The 9,770-nt window shown below is 39.2% G+C and overlaps 1 non-coding gene across 1 annotated transcript; it reads right to left on the bottom strand.

The window, feature by feature from the left end:
- Positions 1-3,234: 3,234 nt before the first annotated feature.
- Positions 3,235-3,372, bottom strand: LOC119932627. The gene has a single exon (XR_005452372.1). It is a non-coding gene; the product is annotated as a small nucleolar RNA SNORA7 (small nucleolar RNA).
- Positions 3,373-9,770: the final 6,398 nt, after the last annotated feature.

The following is a 9,770-nucleotide window of genomic DNA, read 5'->3' as shown; positions in this document are numbered from 1 at the left end:
AATACGAATGATAGCATTTATTAAGCACTTACTATGTGCAAAGCACCATTCTAAGCTTTGGAGAGGTTACAAGGTGATCAGGTTGTCCCACGTGGGGCTCACAGTCTTAATCCCCATTTTACAGATGAGGTAACTGAGGCCTAGAGAAGTTAAGTGACTTGCCCAAAGTCACACAGCTGACAGTTGGCAGAGCCAAGATTTGAACCCATGACCTCTGACTCCAAAGCCCGTGCTCTTTCCACTGAGCCATGCTGCTTCCCCGTTATGTACACATCTTTAAATTACATATTATAAATTACTCATTCGAATTGATATCTGTTTCCCCTTCTAGACTGTACGTTTATTAAGGACAGGGAACATGTCTGCTAATTCTGTTGTACTGTAATAAGAATAACGATGGTGGTATTTGTTAAGCGCTTATTATGTGCTGAGCACTGTTGTACTCTCCCAAGTGCTGAGTACAGTGCTCTGCACAAAGTAAGCACTCAATAAATATGATTGATTGATTGATGAGGGCTGGGACTCAAGAGCCCTGGGACCTAATACTGGCTCTTCCATTAACTTTCCCTAAGGTCACTGGACAAAGCTTAGTGGAAAGAGCATGGGCTTGGGAGTTGGAGGTTATGGATTCTAATCCCAGCTCTACCACTTGTCTGCTGCGTGACCTTGGACAAGTCACTTCACTGTGCCTCAGTTCCCTCATTTGTAAAATGGGGATTAAGACTGTGAGCCCCATGTGGGACAACCTGATTACCTTGTATCTACTCCAGTGCTTAGTACTTGGCACATAGTAAGCACTTAATAAATGCCATTATTATATCTGGATGGTCTATTTCTCCTATCTGTAGTTTATTTAAATGTCTGGGCTCACAGCTGGATGTACTTATTGCTGTTTTTTCCAGTCAGAATGAACGATAATAATAATACGATAATTATGATATTTGTTAAGCATTTACTATGTGCCAGGCACGCTGGGGCGGTTACAAATAGATCAGATCAGACACAGTCCCTTGTCCCACGTGGGACTCACAGTCTCAATCCCCATTTCACAGATGAAGTTACTGAGGCACTGAGAAGCTAAGTGACTTACCCAAGGTCTCACAGCAAGCAAGCGGCAGAGCCGGGATTAGAACCCATGACCTTCTGACTCCCATGCCTGTGCTGTGTTCACTCCACCATGCTGCTTCTTAGAGGGCAGCATGTCTAAAAGAGACGTCTAGAATCTTAAGGGTTAGGATCATGCTCCTTATATCGCCTATGTTGCCAACTTGTACTTCCCAAGCGCTTAGTACAGTGCTCTGCACACAGTAAGCGCTCAATACGATTGATTGATTAAATTTTTCGGAATTATGAGTGAGCTAACGTGATGGAACAGAATTCCAGGCAGGTGTGTTCAACCGATGAAGAGCTGCAGGTCCACGGAGATATTTTGATTTCTTCCTTTTAAATTCTGGGCTTTGGGAACATTGGACATCACTGAACCATTTTTATTTCAAACACAGTTAAGATGGAGGAAGAACCCCATTCTCTCATATTATTAGTTTAATATAAAGAGGCTAGGGCATGTACTTAGAGAAGCTGTGGAGAGGAAAGCAATTCCAGAATTCTAAAGACGCCTCAATAGCACAGGTGTGAACTCACGAAATGAATGATTGTCTCTTTCAGAAGAAGGAATGCATAGCAACAAAGGAAATGAATAATATACTCATTAAATGCTCCTCAAATGTAGCCAGTTCTGGGCAGACCAGGTGAACGTGCTTATTCTAATCACATTTTCCATTTAGATGTTTCTTTGTTTGCCAAAGTTACACATGAGTAAGCCCTCTTTTCTGTAGCCAGGGAACATTCATGGGGACTGGAACATGAGGATACACCCATCGTTAGCAAATAAATGGTCCATTATTGGAACCCCACTCAGCTTCAAAATCCTGATGACCTACACAGAATTATGATGAAAATCACCTTTCCCAATTTATGCTGGGCTAAAATTAACCAATCTAATAAAATGCCCAGAGTCAAAGGGCCTGAGTTCTAATCCTGGCTCTACCACATGCCCACTGTGTGACCTTCATCGAGTCACTTAACTTCTCTGTGCTTTGGTTTCCTCATCTGGAAAATGTGTCCAACCTGATCATCTTGAAACTACTCCAGGGTTTACAAGATACCATGCTTAATATTATGATTGTCACTAGCAGTAATGGTATTCACTGAGCCCCTATAGTGTGCAGAGCACTGGCCTAAGCACTTTGGCGAATATACCAGAAGCAATAGGAAGCACTTCACAATGCCATCATTATTATACCTGAAAAGAGGTGGCCTAAAGATGGGTATGGATATAGATCTGTTAATTGCTATTTCCTAAATGTTCTTTGCTGCTATAGCCTCTATCTTTTCAACAGAACTTTCTGAGTAGCTCCATGATTTCAAAATCTGGAAAAAAAATGACCAAGGATAAAAAATGGTGAAATTCAAGAAAACCAAGAAAAGATAAATGCAAGACAGGCTGGTCTGGTATTGAAAAATGGTTTGTGCAAAATCTTAGAAGGTAGAACAATACCTGGGACACTGGACTGGGAATCAGAAGGGTTGTACTATCATTCCACTCTGATTACAATTGCTAGCAAATGATGTAGCAGGGTGGTTAATAAGAATAATAATTATGGTATTTGTTAAGCACTTCCTATGTGCCAGGCATTGTACTAAGTGCTGGGGTGAATGCAAGCAAATCGATTGGACACAGTTCCTGCCCCAAGTGGGGCTCACAGTCTCAAACCCCATTTTACAGATGAGGTAACTGAAGCACAGAGAAGTTTAGTGACATGCCCAAGGTCACCCAGGAGACAAGTGATAGAGCCAGGATTAGAACCCATGACCTTTCGACTCCTGTGCCCATGCTCTATTCACTATGCCCTGTTGCTTCTCCCAGGTTAAGATAAAAATGCAACTGGAGGATAAAAACACACTCTGAAAGGCCACTGTAAATTCATTAATATTCATTCTTCTTCAGTTTCCCAGCCTGCTTGTCTCATGCTGTGAGTCATTTCCAACCCATAGCAACATCACGGACACATCTCTCCCAGAACACCCCTCTCTCCATCTGCAATCATTCTGGTAGTGCATCCATGGAGTTTTCTTGGTGAAAATAAGGAATTTTGCCGCCTTCCGTGCAGTAAACTTGAGTCTCCATCCTCGACTCTCTCCCTTAGCGCTGCTGCCCAGCATAGGTGAGTTTTGACTTGTAGCAGATCGCCTTCCACTCTCTAGTCACTGCCCAAGCTAGGAATGGAATGGGTAGGCCTCTGCTTGATTCTCCCTCCCACAGCCGAGACTGGTAGAGTACTGGAAACTCTCCACGTGCGACCCTGAGAGGGGCTCAGCCTACTATTTTATGATAATTATGACATTAAGTGCTTACTATGTGCTGAGCACTGGGGTAGCTACAAGATGATCAGAGTGGACACAGACTCCATCCCAGAGTTAAACGTCTAGGTTTAATAAAACACCACCTTCAGAAGATTGTTATTCACAAAATAATCACTGGCTACATCTGTAAAGGAAGAGGTCTCAGAACAAGGAGAAAACACGCTTCAAGAATCTTGATTCTTAACAGCCCAACTTGACATCACATAAGTTAGTCCTCTACAGTTACACGGATTTGATCCATGCATTATCATCACTATTTAGTTCAGACTGGAGTACATGGGTTATTTTCCAGATAAGGGCACCTTCCTGCTTCCTGCTGCCTTAATGGTAGTTGCTCTCTGGGAGTTCTGGGGATTTTGTACCTCCTCTAACCCCCTCCTCCTTTACAATTCACTGTTCAGTTTCACCAAGAAATAGCAGTAGACTGGAGCCAAGAGGAGGGCTGAAAAGTCTGAAATACCGCATTCCAACCAAACAGTTAAACTTGAGGTAGGTCACCCCAAAAGACCATTTTCTGCCCCATGCAATACCCAATTAAATTCACTTGGCTAAACATTAGGTTTTTCCAACGTAGATTCAGCAAAAAAAAAAAAAAAAATCAGAATTGGCTGGAGAGAAAATTCTCCAGCCTTGAGCAGACACAGACTTTTTAATAACACGCTTTGTGGAGCTCACAGAGCAGTGTCTTGAGTAAAACTTAATACCAGCTGATGAAAGAATCCCTCAGGTAAGCGCACGGATCAAGGACTAGAAAATGACTTATAGTCCAGGAAAAAAAAAAAAAAGCTGAAAATCTTAGAATGGTTGAAAGGGAAGTCATGAGGAAAAAAGGACAAATTTTAGATATGAAAATGCTTACATACCAAAGCAGTCAATAAGGATTTAGAAGCCTTTGGCCATTGCTAAGAGCTGAGATTTTAATTGACAATTCAGATTTGCATTGAAATATTGAAGTTATGTGTAGATCTATAAAGGTTCTTCATCCTAATCCAGTACCATACCTACGGGTATTTGCCTTTACAATTTATAAAGGCATGTGAAGCTATTTTAATGTTGAAACTCTCTGTTCAAGGTCTATCAGAAGAGAGGGCCTCTGGCTAATAAATACTGGGTCAAGTGCCAATGGAGAGGCACTTTCAATTATTGGATTAAAACTGGAATCAATTAGTTGTATTAGTTGTGGAAGGAGGCAATGGTAAACCACTTCCATATTTTTACCAAGAAAACTCTAGGATACACTACCAGAACGATTGCAGATGGAGGTGGAGCGTTCCCAGAGATGTGCCCATGAAGTCACCATGGGTCAGAGTTGACTTGACAGCGTAAGACAAAAATCAAAACTACTTACCAACATGGATTAGACTGTAAACTCATTCTGGACAGGAAACGTTTCTACCCATTTACCTGTATTGTACTGTGCCAAGCACTTAGTACTGTCCTCTGTATACGGTAAGTTCTCAATAATTGCCATTGATGATGATGTTAGTATGCATAGAGATGGTTCTAATCAGGACTATTTTGGAGAACGAAAGCAAAAAGGCTAGAAGTGCAGAGGCAGGCTACTAGGGTTGTTGAGTGTAACAAGCAGGTTAGAATATTTGGGTGGTCATAATAACGGCATTTGTTAAGTGCTTGCTATGTGCTAAGCACTGTTCTAAGTGCTGGGGCAGATACAATGTAATAAGGGTGTCCTATGTGAGGCTCACAGGCTTCATCCCCATTTTACAGTTGAGGTAACTGAGGCAAAGAGAAGTTAAGTGAAATGCCCAAAGTCACACAGCTGACAAGTGGCAGAGGCAGAATTAGAACTCACAACCTCTGACTCCCAAGCCCAGGCTCTTTCCACTAAGTCATGCTGCTTTTATCATAGAATATATAGCACAGAATGCATATAAGGGCTTAGTAATATAACAATAATGATGGCATTTATTAAGTGCTTATGTGCAAAGCACTGCTCTAAGCACTGGGGGGGGGGGGATACAAGGTGATCAGGTTGTCCCACGGGGGGCTCACAGTCAATCCCCATTTTACAGATGAGGTAACTGAGGCACAGAGAAGTTAAGTGACTTGCCCAAAGTCACACAGCTGACAATTGGCGGAGCCGGAATTTGAACCAATGACCACTGACTCCAAAGCCCAGGCCCTTTCCACTGAGCCACACTGCCTGTGCTCTGCACACAGTTAGCGCTCAATAAATGCAATTGAATGAATATAAGTATATGTGGTGTAAGTAGTATGTGTGTGTGGTGCACACATATACCACCTATACATATGTGTAGACTACATATGTGTACACACACCCCAGTATGTGAGTCTGTATATGTCTATGGACATACAAATATGTATATGTATATATCCAATGCTGATGTCAGCTCACACATAGCTTTCATGCAAACATTTCCTCAAAGTACTTTGAATACATAATATTCTAAAAAATGAAATAAAATACACTCTGAAGATGGGCTTTATGGTCCTATTTTGATTTCAATTTTGCAAGCGGAAAATGGAGTTTCATCATACAAAAAAATTACAATCACTGTCAACCATTTAACTCATTTTTAGTTTTGTTGTCTCTGTTGAGGATTTCATTAAGATCTATCCCTTATGCCTAAAAGTGCCAATTGTAGGGAATGTTCACATTTCATTAATTTTACCACGTAACTTTAGTTAACGTGGTGTCATGTTTAGTAAAGGGTTCATTGCAGATACTCCATCTCTAAGAGATAGCCCAAAATGCTCCTTTATTAATTATTCTAGAATGTGGTCTCACATTTGCACCATGACTTTGTTCTTACAAGATTTTCTTATTCTCTAAGCTAAGATCAGTATATCATAAAAATTTGCTTGTTGCCCTCTGTGCTATTGTAAAGGAGAAAGATATCAATCCTCTTTGCACCTTTGTGATAATAAAACACCTTCCCAAATCCATAACTTGTTATTAGAAAAAAAAATACGTCTCACAAGCTTCCAGTAGGACTGAATTATTTTCCTGCACTTCAATAGATGCATCAGATGTAAAGTTACATTTATGTCTGAAGTAGTTAAATCTCACAGAAAGAACTTTCCATATTACAGACTCCCCATTCAAACTTTCCTTACAAGCTACCTGCTCAGAGCAAACCCCTCAAGGCCATTATGGCCTCCTTCTCATCAATTCTCAATTCAGGGGAAAGAAAGCCCAGATAAAGAATTCCGAAGAAAATTCAGATCTCTCCGGTAACTGATTATTTCTACTTCTATTCAAAAATATAACCCTCCATAAGTAATACGAGAAAAGTGCCAGTGGAGGATGGTAATTCTATAGCAAATAACTTGGCAGAGCACAATTCAATCTATTGCCATTTTCTCCGAAGAAAGAGTACCAATTTGCTTTACAATATTCCAAGTGTGAGCCAAGATGCTATGCCTACTTAAAACATATGGGAAGCCACTGGTGAAACAGATGAGGCATCATAAGTGTGGCTGTCTTTCCTCATCTAAACCAATTATGGAAAACACAGACATAACCTAAAAGTCTAAGCACCAGGTACATGATATAGTGTTATTTTGTAAAAAATAAAATAAAATAAGGCTTGAGGCAAAAGAAAAAAGAATTGCAATAATTTTCACAATGGCACCTATTCAGATACGAGCAATTCATTCCATCTTTACAAAATATTTATGGATTTCAAATGAATGTCTTTGAATGAGACCATTTCAGTTGTGTTCTTCACTGAGTATAGTTTTGTTAGCAAAAACTCCACACCAATTTTCCTGTTAATTTAATATAGTCTGAAACCTTCTTCTTTAAAAGGAGCCAACCTATAAGTTGATTTACTAAACTTCATTCCCCATGAACCAGTCAGAATAGTAATACAGCTAAAGTTGTTTCCTACATGTCTTGCATTGTCTGATCATTGAAAATGTACAATAGGACTTTGTGAAGAAAAATAATTTCAATTCTAGTAGAAAAAAAAAAATCAAGGGAAGGGAGGAATTTCCTTTTTCACCTCACCTAATACTAATGTTTACCTCAGTTAAATAAGTGGAATAATAATAATAATAATATTAATAATAATAATGGCATTTGTTAAGCGCCTACTATGTACAGAGCACTGTTCAAAGCGCTGGAATGAATGTATGGGTTGAATAAAAAATAAACTTTAACGGAAAACTCTATTAAGCATAGTACAAATATTTTGGGTCTGAATGTTGTAGATCACAACACCAGCAATGGTATTGGATTCAGTTTAAATCTCATTATTCCCACAAAGCCCTTTGGAGGAAGTAGGAATTCTACCATATAACAACTAGATTTTATAAGGTAATAAGCAGAGAATAAGATGACAAAAATTCAGTCAAATTATGGAGGAGAATAAAGATTGTATTTTTGTTGTAGGAGGAATAGGGCTTTAGGATGACGTCAGAAAGCTAAGGCCTTTTAGGACACAGAAATCTTTTATGAGGCAAAGAAATACAGTTGCATATGTAGGTCTGTAATTGTCTTTGGAAAGGTAGTATAATATTGGAAATTTAGGGTACCATATCTGTTTGTATGTTTGCCTCCACCACGGAATTATCTCATCCTCATTTGTGAGGAGGAAATTTTTTTTGTTTGTTTTTTTCCCCCCCCTTACCACAGATTGGTAAACAGTAATAGCTGTGTACTCCAAGGGGATGAGGAGGAGCAGAAGGATTAAAGCACAAAGACACAGCAAGGAGAAGAATTAATTCATTCAAGCAGCCACAGGCCAGGGGAAGACAATCAGAAGGGTGAAAACTTGACAACACAGCAGGGGATAGTTAATTCATTGAGTGCCTAGTGTATGCAGTACTTGGGAAAGTGCAGTAGAAATAAAAAGATGTAGTCTCAAATACCATCTTACTTTCCTCTTCCTCTGACCTCCTATCTTCCAGCTTTTTTTCTTTCTCCCCTTACTTCTAGATTTAACTCTTATATTACCTATATAATAGCCCCACCCCTTTTTAATATAACAGATATGTGAAAAAAGGCAATTATGCAAGTAACTACGGTATTGTATTTGTTCGATTTAAGGGCTAGTTGTATTTGGGGCTTCTTTGAGGAACCTATTCAAAGAATTAAACCTTTGTGCTGGCTGTATATTGTTATTTTCCCCCAAATCACTTAGCTAGAAACATCAACTATTCTTTATTAATCAAAAGTCATTTTATTTTGAATCCTATATTTGACATTTTTTAATTTGGGCATGGAACAACATCGTTTATATCTCCATTTCCAATGTCCTCTCTGGAAAAAAATGGGTTGTAGTCGTGTTTCTAGGCAGGAAAAGAAGTATTTTGTGGCTATTTCTAGTTTGTCTATAACCACTGAGGATTTTGTTCTGTGGAAACTAGATACAAAACCAACATGCTCAAAACAATAACCATCACAAAGACTACGCTACTTATGCTGCGACTTAGTAAGTAATGTGCCTTTAAGGTCATGGATTATAATTCAAGTATCATTACATTAGCATAAAGGAACATAAGCTGCTTTTTCTGAATGCAAACATGATCCCTAAGTACAGGATGTAAATTGCTGTTAAAATGAAAGCCGCCAGAAGGACAGAAGCTCGGAAATGTTCTCTCCTGCAAGCAGCAGGAAACTGCTCAGGTCCTGCTGTTTCGCAAACCTTTTCCCCCACGCAGACGGCCTTGCTAAGAGAAATCCATTTTAATATTTTGGCAATCACAGAAGCCCCCAAACAAATTATGGACACAAAAATTCAGAGGATAGTCTAACAAATAGAACACTATGGAATCTGTTTTTCAGCCACCATATGGTGTCAACAGAATGCCACTTTGTTACTCTGGGAAACAGCTCATCATTAAAAAATAAATAGCATGTTTTCTGTGGGGAAAGAACCCACAGTCATTATTTTGAAAAACAACAAATAAGAAATTCTGTCCTCTCGTTTTTTATTATTATAGTGCTGCATTCATAGCTTTTTTTTTCCCCCAGAATAAACTAAAAGGTAAAATCTTCAATTGTATCTATGCTGGAGAAGATGTACTTAAGCATACTATCTTTTTTTTCCCCCAGATATGTCAGTGTATGCTCTCAATATACAAACAAAACTTACACAATTAAAAACAAGTAGGATTGCTTTATATTGTTTATATTCTTTCCTCCCAACAGAGTTTCTCTTCACTGAGCAAAATGATCTAAGCCTACCCCATGGTAGGTTTGTATGGCCAAACAGGTTAAAGATGAAGATGTCAATAACAAATCTGGCTCTCCAATTAAAAGAAATAAGTTTACGTGCCAATACAGAAGAAAGGAGATACAACTGAATGTGACAATTATTGTACAGTTTTCTTGATCTCACAGGCCGGCAAGGTATTGC

Source organism: Tachyglossus aculeatus, chromosome 9 (assembly GCF_015852505.1).
Source record: "Tachyglossus aculeatus isolate mTacAcu1 chromosome 9, mTacAcu1.pri, whole genome shotgun sequence".
In the NCBI taxonomy this organism is placed as follows: Eukaryota; Metazoa; Chordata; class Mammalia; order Monotremata; family Tachyglossidae; genus Tachyglossus; species Tachyglossus aculeatus.
Note: the sequence above shows the minus strand (reverse complement) of the source record. Positions and strands in the feature narration are given on the sequence as shown.